Raw genomic sequence first — 11500 nt, 5'->3', positions numbered from 1 at the left:
AATCAAATTGAATCCTAATGTCGATGATTGACCACTAGGGGGAGAACTAACTTTTTTTCAGCAGTTATAAAAGTTTTCAATTTATAGCCAAAAGTTTTTATTTTAAATGTCAACTTATACAATTATAAGTGCTTATTTTTCCCCATTAAAATGTTTATTTTCTTTTTTAAAAAAAAATCTGGTTGTTTTTTTTTTACATAATCACCTTAACATTTGGTAAACATCGTGTTGTCTGGGTTTATATTTAAAAAAACAATAACAATTAGTTTCTATAATTCTGTAGTCCACATAACAGCTTTGCTTGATGTTCTCTTCTTCCAAAAATGTTCTCTTTTGCCATCCTTGAATTAATACAATTCTTATTATTTGGATAAATAACAAATACAAACATTTTTCTAATATTTCTGCAAATAATAACCACATTGATATAAAACTTCTTTTCTAACTGATCATCTTGATCAATTATAAGTGCTTATTATATTTGTTAATTATAACTGTTTGGCTGAGAAATGGTCTTTTTCTTCTGAGACCCTATTTATTCTTTCTAACCCAGGCTATGGCTTCTGTGTTTCCTACATGCATGCTTGTAGATCAGACTTGATATTTTTATGAAAGAAATATTAGCAATTAAAACTTGGCAGTAGATTTGTTAACTCGCAAGGGATTAGTACCTTACCACATAACAGATGATGGAACATATTTACTTCTGGGGTTTTAAGCAAGCCTTTTGTTTTTGTGTCAGCTTGCAAACTCTATAATTAGAGAAATGACCAATATATTGCTAAGAAAAAAAACATGTCAATTACTTTCTAAAGAAATGATAATAATGTCATACAGTTTTTCTTGTAATCAATGTAATTCTCTGTGTCTGCATAACGCTGATGGCCTTTTTTTTAACTACATGTAACATCTGAGGCTATATGTTGGCTTGCACTAGGACAAATCTGCATACCTGGTTGTCAGGCTGGGTCCTGTCTCAGTAGACAATCTCTCCAACACATTCAAAAGTTGCTACCACCTCACTTCCATAACCAGCACATGAAGACTTTGAAATAAAATTCTTGTATATTTAACCAATGCCAGATTTAGACTTCGTGAGCTGTATAAAGCAGAGCCCTTTGCTAAAATGTTACACCCAAAAGTCTCGTGAAAGTGTATACCAAAATAGGACTTTGGATCACCACAAAAAAATTTGAAAACTTGTATATGCCTTTTAATTTTTCAGTAAGGTATTTAAAGTGAAAAATACAAATCATTTTCATTTTTATTATATAATAAATCATTTGGCTGGCTTGAGAATTTAGAATAGAATAGAATAGAATAGAATAGAATAGAATAGAATAGAATAGAATAGAATAGAATAGAATAGAATAGAATAGAATAGAATAGATAGAATAGAATAGAATAGAATCTGGAAGGGACCTTGGAGGTCTTCTAGTCCAGCCCCCTGCTCAAGCAGGAGAACCTATACCATCTCAGACAAGTCTAGCCTATACCATCTCAGACAAGTCTAGCCTCTTTTTAAAAATTTCCAATGATGGAGCACCCACGATTTCTGGGGGCAAGCTATTCCACTGGTTAATTGTCCTCACTGTCAGGAAGTTTCTCCTTAATTCCAGGTTGCTTCTCTCTTTGATCAGTTTCCAACCATTGTTTCTTGTCCTGCCCTCTGGTGCTTTGGAGAATAAGTTGATTCCCCTCTTCTTTGTGGCAGCCCCTCAAATAGTGGAATACTGCTATCATGTCTCCCCTATTTCTTCTTTAAACTAACCAAACCCAAGGCCTGCAGCCGTTCTTCGTATGTTTTTGTCTCCAGGCCTTTGATCATCTTAGTTGCTCTTCTCTGAATTTTTTCCAAACTCTCAACATCTTTTTTTGTGATATGGTGACCAAAATTGGCTGCAGTATTCCAGATGTGGCCTTACTAGAGTTTTATAAAGCAGTACTAATACCTTGTGTGATCTTGATTCTATGCCTCTGTTTATACAACCCAGGATTGTATTAGCTTTTTTGGCTGCTGCTGCACAGTGCTGGCTCATAGTCAAGTGATCGTCCACTAGGACTCCAAGGTCCCTCTCACAGTTACTGTTTTTAAACCATGTCTCGTCCAATCTGTACTTGTACCTTTGATTTTTCCTGCCTAAATGTAAAACTGCTTTTCTTCCTATTGATACTCATTTTGTTGGATAGGGCCCATTGTTCAAGTTTGTCAAGATCTTTTTGAATCCTGAATTTGTCTTCTGGGGTGTTGGCTACTACTGCCAGTTTGGTGTTATCTGCAAATTTGATGAGTTCCCCTTCAATTCCCTCATCTAAGTCATTGATGAAGATATTGAAGAGTACTGAGCCTAGGATGGAACCTTGTGGTGCCCCACTGCTTACTTCTCTCCATGTGGATGTAGTGCCATTGAGGACTTCTCGTTGAGTACGGTTTACCAGCCAGCTAGAGATCCATCTGGTGGTGATGTTGTCTACTCCACATTTTTTTAGCTTACCAAGGAGTAGGTTGTGGTCTACTTTATAAAATGCCTTACTGAAGTCTAAGTACACTATGTCCACAGTATTTCGTTGGTCTATTAGTTTAGTCAACTTTGTCAAAGAATGAAATAAGATTGGTTTGGCATGATTTGTTTTTAATAAACTCATGCTGTCTATTAGTTATAACTTTGTTTGCTTCTAGTTGTTCACAGATCTGTTTTTTGATTATCTTTTCCAGGATATTCTCAGGTATTGATATTAAACTGATTGGTCTGAAATTTCCTGGGTCCATTTTTCCCCCCTTTCTTGAAGATGGGAACCACATCAGCTCTTTTCTAATCATCAGGTATTTCCCCTGTGCTCCAGGATTTTTGAAGGATGTGGTGCAATGGTTCTGAGATAACATCTGCTATCTCCTTCAGAATTCCGGGATGTAATCTGTCAGACCCCGGTGATTTATATTCGTCAAGTTTGGATAAGTGTTCTCTTACCATTTTCTTATTTTAATTTTTGTTTCTAATTTGTCTTTTGCAGTGGTTTTTTTGGGATGTTGGGCTATGGTTTCTTTTTGAGTGAAGACTGATGTATGAGTTAAGCAGCTCTGCTTTCTCCCTGTTGCCTGTTATTTCCTTGCCATCTCTCTCTTTAGTGGACCTACAGTTTCCTTGACTTTTTTTTTGTTAATATGTTGGAAGAAACTTTTTTTTTTATTATCCATGATTTCTGTTGCAACTCTTTGTTCGTTCTGAGCCTTTGCTTTCCTGACTTCTTTACATATTCTGGCTGTCTGATGATAATCGGCCCTAGTTATGTGCCCCTTTCCATTTTTTGTATCTGTCCTTTTTGCCTTTCAGTTTGTCAGAGAAATCTTTGTGCAGCCATGCTGGTTTCTTCTTGAATTTCTTGTTTTTCTTTTTCAGTGGTACTGTGCTGGTATGGCCTTTTATGATCACATTTTTGAGAGTTTCCCACACTTCTTGGGTGGTTTTCCCCTTTAGGATTTTCATCCATGGGATCTTTCCTAGGTTCTCTCTGAGTTTGTTAAAGTCAGTTCTTTTGAAGTTCGAGACACTGGTTGGATTGCTTTCTGTTGCTAGTGTTTGCGTTATATTAAATTCCAATATGACGTGGTCACTTTTGCCCATGGTTCAGGCAACTTCAACTCCCTCTATCACTTCTTCTCTATTAGTTAGAATTAAGTCCAGTATGGCTTTACATCTAGTTCCCTCCTCCACCTTTTGGATGACAAAGCTGTCAGCTAGGTTGGTTAGGAATCTGTTTGATTTCCCACTCACTGCAGAGTTTGTCTCCCATTTGATATCTGGATAGTTAAAGTCTCCCATTACTGTTGTGGTATGCTTCCTACATACATTTGTTAACTGGTTGGCAAAGAGTTCATCTATTTTTTTAAAAAAAATATTGTACATTAAGAGGCAAATCAAGCAACATGTCTTTGTAAAAGGTTTTTGCCCCTTCATAGTCATTGAAGATCCTGTTTTTTCTTTCTCTCTTAGTTTCTCTCATCATCCCTTGTCTCCCCATTTCTCATGGTACTCTCAACAACTCTGCAATCCATTTTGTCAAATCTTTTTTCTTATCCTCAGATTTATTTTGTGGTCTTAGAGCACAAATTATCTTTTCCATGTCCAACATTTCTTGTAAGTCTTCTCCACTTGAGTCAAGTCATACTTCCTTATATTATTAGGTTACATCTTTAAATCTCTTTCCTCCAATTTATATTCAGTTATCTGCTTTATCGGCTCCCTCTCCATTATTATCTTCTGAGGTTTTTTGCCATGAAGACAAATTAGAGATGGATTCATTTATACTTTCAAAATTATTTTTAATTTCCTCGTGGTTTAAGAGCATTGTTGTTTGAATTAGTTGCAACACCTCATATATCTCCTCTTGGAAAGTATTTGGTTTTTTCTTGATACATTCTTTCTGTAGATCTCTGATTTTCCATAATAGCCAAAAATCAAGGTTTTCCTTTCTCTGCAAACAGATTTAGAGTCACAAGTTAACATTTGTAATCAAGAAAGGTCATTTTTAAAAAAGTTTATAGTTCTCATTTTGCATGTAGCCCAGAGTGTTTTCTTTTTTTGTCATAGCTGTTCTCTATTATTAGAACTTTGAAGGTCATAAGAACAGATTAGCTTTTCTCGGGCTTTAGTCTTGTATTAGAGCAACTATTGTTGTAATTTTCATCCACCACTAGATGTCAGCACCATTTCATTTTTTCCAGTTTTCAAAATAGTTATCTTCTATTTTCATAGTTTAAAATGAAGATCTTAAGAGATTTTAGACAAATAACAAACTTATCCACATTTAGGTCTGATATTCATTTCATTTCAGTATATTTCGCCCCCATAAAATGTTTAATTTGCCGCTTCCATCTGCAGAAGGGTGGAACAAAAGTCCCCCTCCTCACTTTCAGGTTTTTTGTTTTCTTCTTGCGACTTTTCCCCCAGGAAATTAGTTAACATGTAGAATAGAGAAAATCGATGTTCTTATCCAGATCCAAGCACATTGTTTACAATCAGCTTAAAATGGTGCTTTTGGGCTCCAGTTGCTTGTAGCTTGGGCTAGACACTTGAAGTTAGGCTAGCCTTTCTCCTGTTGGTTTCTGGAATGCTTTTCCCAGACCGACCGCCGTCTCTTCGTGGTCCATGGGACTTCTTCCTTTGCCGCCACTTTGGGGTGACTTCTGGCCCATTTAGGGTCTCCAAACAGAAAATCAGCCGTATGGTACCGAGCCCCGCAGTCCCTTGGCTGCTGCGCTACTGCGCAAAACTGGAAGCCTCTGAGTTCATCTATTTCTTCTGATTGATTGGGTGGTCTGTAATATACACCTATGGTAATGTCACTTTTATTCTCTTTTATATTGACCAATATGGATTCTGGAGAGATTCTATCTTTGATCATGTGCATTTCTGTAGATATGTAGTGTTCTCTTACATATAGTGCAACTTCCCCTCCTTAAGAGTTAGTGTTGGAATAGGGCTATTTAACGAAGGGAAGGGTCTGCTTTCTCCACAAAGAATTTGCTTTTAGCTTTCTGCTCTCTGCTTAAAAATTCTTCGCTATACTTCTTTGTCTTAATTTGCTCCTTATTTATCTCTGTCCTCTCTGCTTTGGTTTTGACTGCCTTTCTGTGCTCAGCCAGTCTTTCTAGCTGCTTCTATGATCTCATAGCTGACAATATAGTTCACCTTGGAAATAATACTTAAATGTAATTTTTAAAATAATGTTAAGATACATTAATACACACACATACACAAAGCTGACAAAATAATCAGGATCATTTTTAATAAGTAATACGTTCATTTGCCAAATCAGAAAACCGACATCAGATACAATTTGTAACATTTTCTTTCTTGATTCCTCAAAAGCAAAATAATTCTGGCATTTTGTGAGGCCCCAAACTGAAGCTTGTTTAGCTTTTCTGCCTATATCTAGCCTTGTATTTAATTAAGCACACAGATAATTTCCAACATTGTGAAAAGAAATGACCCTTTAGGATTTGATTTCTTTGGAGCTTATGTAAAATGCAGCAGGATGTTTGATGTGTGTTTTTGACTCATGGAACTTTAATGCTAGGATTCTCTTCACTCACGTTCCCCAAATTGTAATATGCTTATATTTTGCTATTGTCAAAGAGTTGATTTGACAAACCTCTTATTCAGGGGTGATGTCTTTTCACAAAATAAAAATATTTCAAAAGACAGTACATAAATAGTGCTTTGCCCAATATTTGAGCAAACAAAACAGGAGTGAGTTTTTTCTCTCTCCAAATCTTATCCTAAAACCTATGGACGTGTATGGACATTTTTCCTTGCATTTTACATTCAACATTAAATTACCTTAATAATAGAAACCACCTCCATCTGGTTTGAAGTCTGTTTGGAAAGCAATCATATTTTAACTGTCTAGCATTTACAGATGTCCTGCTGTGTTGGCTTCTCAACTCCCAATGCTTATTCCAAAGATGATTGACAGATTTACTGAAATATATCTTTTGGCATTTTCACGTAAGCTTTTTAAAGTTCCAAACATTACACTGGAACTTTAGATTGCAATGCAGTTATGCATTTCCTGAACTGCACTACAAATGGTGTTGCCTGTTGTGTACCTGATAATAGTGTGCATCTTAAAAAGGGAAAAAAGGCCCTGTGAACATGTTCCTTTGCCACCCAATGGTTAACTACTGTTTTAATAGGCATGTTAAACCATTTGCTTGAGACCATTGTTAAAAATTGCATTGCCCCACGTAGACCACAAAAACTAAGGCCAGGTTGAATTTTTCCCCCTAGGAGCCTTAGGAAAGCTATGGCTTTGTGGGCACCATTATTAAATAGAAAAGAAAAGAATGTTAGGAAGTTGCCTTAACTCAGATCCTTGAGCCCGTTCAGGTTTTTCAGAAATATTTCACAAACATTTGCAGGAGGCCCGTGGCTAACTGCCTTTTTTTTGTACCTCTTAATTTTTAAAGCTCCCTCTGCCATCAACATCTAGCAAGAGGCACATATGACCATCAACAGCCTTTTTTCCTCCTCAAGTTGATGCCATGCAGTTTCTCTCTGAACTTGGCATGAACCGATTTAAATAGAAATACAGCTCCACCATGGGAGTTACGGTAAATGCTTTGCTGAAAGAGGGTATTCGTCTTCTGAAGCTGCTTTAGACAGTCCCTCTTTTGCCTGTGAAAGAACCTAATACAGTAAAAACAGGAGAAGAAAGGATGCAAAAGCCTAATTTAATCCCTCCTATATCCTTGTGGGCAGACGCCAAATCAAACTTCTTGCAGTGATGCTAAGCAGCAAACCAGGAGCAACACACTTGTACAATGCTTGCATAGCAAAGACAACTTACAAGCAGTGTTCAGAGAACATGACAACGTGACTTAAGATTAGATACAGATGTGCTTCATTGTGCTAGCTGGCTTCTCCCCAACAATCTGAGGACCCAGATTGTTGGGGGCAATAAGCTGACTTTGTAATAATGCCACTTGGAGGGGTCGAAAGCCCTAATAAGCAGGCATATACATAGAATGAAGGCTATTGCTAAGCACATTTGATTTGTGCTTAGATTGTAAGCCGCCCTGAGTCTTCGGAGAAGGGCGGGATATAAATGGGATTAAAAAAAAAAATCTCTAGTGGAGATTTGTATTATTATCTCTTGCTAGCCAGAAAAAAAGCATGGGAACAATACACCTTAAATAAGTGTATTCAAACTTATTTAAATGTTACACTGTATGCTGTGGGCAAACAAGCTATCTGAATGTGAAACAATTTCAAAGATCTAGCTCATGGGTAGGCAACCTTGGCTCTTTTATGACTCTGGACTTCAACTCCCAGAACTTCTGAACCAGCCATGCTGGTTCAGGAGTCCACGAGTCATAAAAGAGCCAAGGTTGCCTACCCCTGATCTAGCTGATTCAGTCAGCTATCTCCAATGAATAAATGACTTGGCATGTCATCTGAACCACATCGTAGCGATGTAAAAATTAGTTGTTATTCTTTGGCATGCATTCCATTAAAGATCCTCAGGTATCTGAAACCGAATCTCACAGATTCTGGAGTGTATTATATGCTAATTATTATATGCTATGGGTTGGGCCTTTTCAACCGTTCCTATTTAGGAAAATGTGTTGAGATGCAGTGGGACAGGAGTCTTCAAACCCGGCCCTTTTATGACTTGTGGACTTCAACTCCTAGTTTTCCTCAGCCATCGTGTCTGGCTGATGAATTCTGGGACTTGAAGTCCACAAGTCATAAAAAGGCCAAGTTTGAAGACCCCTGCAGTAGGAGATAGATAGCCTACGTCAACTGCTTGTTTGGACAAAATATGTAAGTAGATTTCACTTTTTGATCATATTTGGGAGATCTAAGGGCATACTTTGACAGAAAATAATTCCTGTGCATGTCATATTTTACACCAGCACTATGAGGTGAGGATTGTCAAATTTTTTCCAGTGAATTTTTGTCTAGGTGCTGGCATGGTCACTCATTTTTTTTAAGAAATATATAAATAGTATGTTAAAAAAAGGATCCTTGATATGTTTCTTATGTAGTTAATATTTTGTGGGGAAAAGGGAAGTAAAATAATGTATAAAACGTGGGAGATTCTTTGTGTATCTTCATGAATACAGTTTCTTTTGACAAAAGGACATTCAATAAATGTATTTTTCTCTACCAGCATGCTGGTGTTTTAGTGTATGATATTGGTCTAGATCAGGGATCTCCAAACTTTTCAGATCATCAATCAGATCAGATCATGACATTTCAGATTATTCATTAAACGCAAACATTTATTATATGGAAATGATTTTATGAATACTAGTACTAGGGGGAGAGCATTCTCTGTGGGCACGCCAGCCCTTTGGAATCAATTACCGGTTGAGCTCCGGATGGCTCCTGACCTTCGCTCTTTCCACCGTGATCTGAAAACTTACCTATTTGAACAAGCCGGCCTGGTCTAATAGGTTTGGGCTATTTTAATTAGTAATTTTTAATTATTTATTGTAATGGGCTAGTTCTATTTAATCTTATTTTTAACTTTTGTATATTGTATTTTTATTGTATTTTTATTGCCCTGGACACCGCCCTGAGTCCTTCAGGAGAAGGGCGTTATAGAAATTAAATTAATAATAATAACAACAACAACAACAGCTACAACATTGAACATTTAGATAGTCCACCAACACTTGGAGGTTGAGCACTTTTGGGAAACCCTGCACTAGATAATTCCTGAAATGTTGTCTGTTATTTTCCCCACTTCCTTCCAGATCTCAGGGTTCACTCAGAAAGCTCATCAGATCTTTTAATTCTTGGGGTGGGTGTGGGTATGGAAATTCCTGTGTTAATATTGTTAAGAATACAAAAAAAGCAAGCAAATTTTTCTCCATATTAGTCTAAATGTTAGCCATTTTCCCAAGGAATTCTGAAAGCATGGACCTTTGGAAACAACTTAAAACCTGTTTCACAAGAGACTTTTTAATTGTGGGTGGAAATGCTGGTTTTACAAACAAAACAAAACAAAAAAGCTTTCTTCGGTTATGATAGGCAGCAAATCTAGGTTGAGGGTTAGTTCAGGGTTCATGTTTAATGTGTTGATTAAGCTGAAGGCAATATTTGAAAAGGAATTTTCTATCTCCATTGCACTTTATTACTGATGGCACATTTTCCATTCTAAAGTATGTAAAGTACTTTACATACTAAAGTACTGTATTATTTACCACAAAAAGCCAGAGATTTGTAAACTCCTTCTTTTAAACCTTCTTTTAGACATTTTCATTCACTATCATAAATTCTAATCCAGTTCTAATACAATACCACCTAAAATAAGGTAGCTGAAGGCATTCATGATTTTTTTTTTGAGTTTTTGCTGTTTACCGCTGTGACTAGTTGATAGCTTTCTAACATTTTTATTTTTGTAGTTCCTTTGTGTTTATCGCCTGGCAATATTTAACTATTGAACAGTTACACATTTGAAGAATTTGTAGTGTTTGAACTGGTGGAAAGTTAGCAAAATTGGAACAGAACATTCTTAAATTAAGCTGTGGAGATCTTTCATTTGATTTTTATCCTCCAATGCACAACAATGAAAGCCTACTTGCCTGACAGTGCAGTCATTGTAAGCCAGTCACAAAACTACAATCCACTTTTTGTTCAGGAATGGACCGGTTCACTCTTGGTAAGCCCTACTGCAAGCAGAAGGGATATTCAAGTGCTATTAAACCTGGAGTCAACATGAATCATTCTAGATAAATTTCCTTCATCTTCCTCAGATTTCTGTGCAGTAATACACCTTTCTCAACTTAAAATCTTAAAGTGCCATTTTGCCATTGGATAAACAATACAAGCTTAGCAGAACATGTATACTGAACTTGGAATCAACATCAATGACCACATACTGACATTTGCCAGTTGGGGTTGCTTGAACAATTATGGATCAGTGACCAATCAGATTGTCTGCTCTAAATTCTGAACTTTTTTTGAAGATTTTAATCCCACTTTTTTCATATGCAGTTCAAGGTAGCAAACGTACCAATACTTCCTTTTCCTATTTTCCCGACAAAAGCAACTCAATGAGGCGGGTGGGCTGACAAAAATAACTGAGCCAAGGTTACCCAGCCAGTTTTTCATGCCTAAGATTGAACTAAGAAATTATTTCCTGGTTTCTAGAGCAAGCACTTTCATCAGTAGACTGAACTAGCTCTTGTATATTGTATTTCAATAAGAAACATGCTAACTTTTATTTTTTGTCCTTCATAGATTGGGTGCAAAAAAGCTTTAGATAATGCAAGGACTGATTTTATATCCCATGGTTGAGGAGCACCAGCTTTAGTTACACTATTTTTTTTAAAAAAATACGTTTTCTTTTTGCAGAACGATTCCAAAATCTTAAGATAAACTACACCAGGAAAAAAATGATGCAAGCCAACTGCTGCGTTTTGAGAAGCCTTTGATAGCAAATGTTCTTCACTTAACCCCCCCCCTGCAAATCTTAAGTTATGAAATAACTTAGATGGCCCAATAATGACCCTCCCTACACTGATTGGTTCAAACTTAAATTATGCCTAGGGCTATTCCTAGTACTGTGGTCCACAGGTGACCAGGTCAAGTAGACAACTTTGCTAAGTAACTCTTTAATGAGTAACTCCCTCCGTGCTTCTTTGGGTTGGGCTATGAATGGGTGGGGAGGGAAATCAGATTATGTATGTGGCAATATTTGCACATTTTTGTAACTTGCATATATTAGTTATGAACAACTGGGACTTACTTAGTTAATTCCCAATACAGATTTACTCATTTATACCTTATGTAAGTAGTGATTAGATTTATTATATTATTTTATTTTATTTTATTTTATTTTATTTTATTTTATTTTATTTTTTTATTTTATTTTATTTTATTTTATTTTATTTTATTTTATTTTATTTTATTTTATTATTTATATACTGCCCTTTTCCCGAATTACTCAGGGCAGTGTACAGGGCAAATTAAAAAATACAATATAC

This window comes from Vipera berus (assembly GCF_964194415.1).
Source record: "Vipera berus genome assembly, chromosome: 2".
In the NCBI taxonomy this organism is placed as follows: domain Eukaryota; kingdom Metazoa; phylum Chordata; class Lepidosauria; order Squamata; family Viperidae; genus Vipera; species Vipera berus.
The sequence above is the reverse complement of the archived record's forward strand: the minus strand, read 5'-3'. Positions refer to the sequence as shown.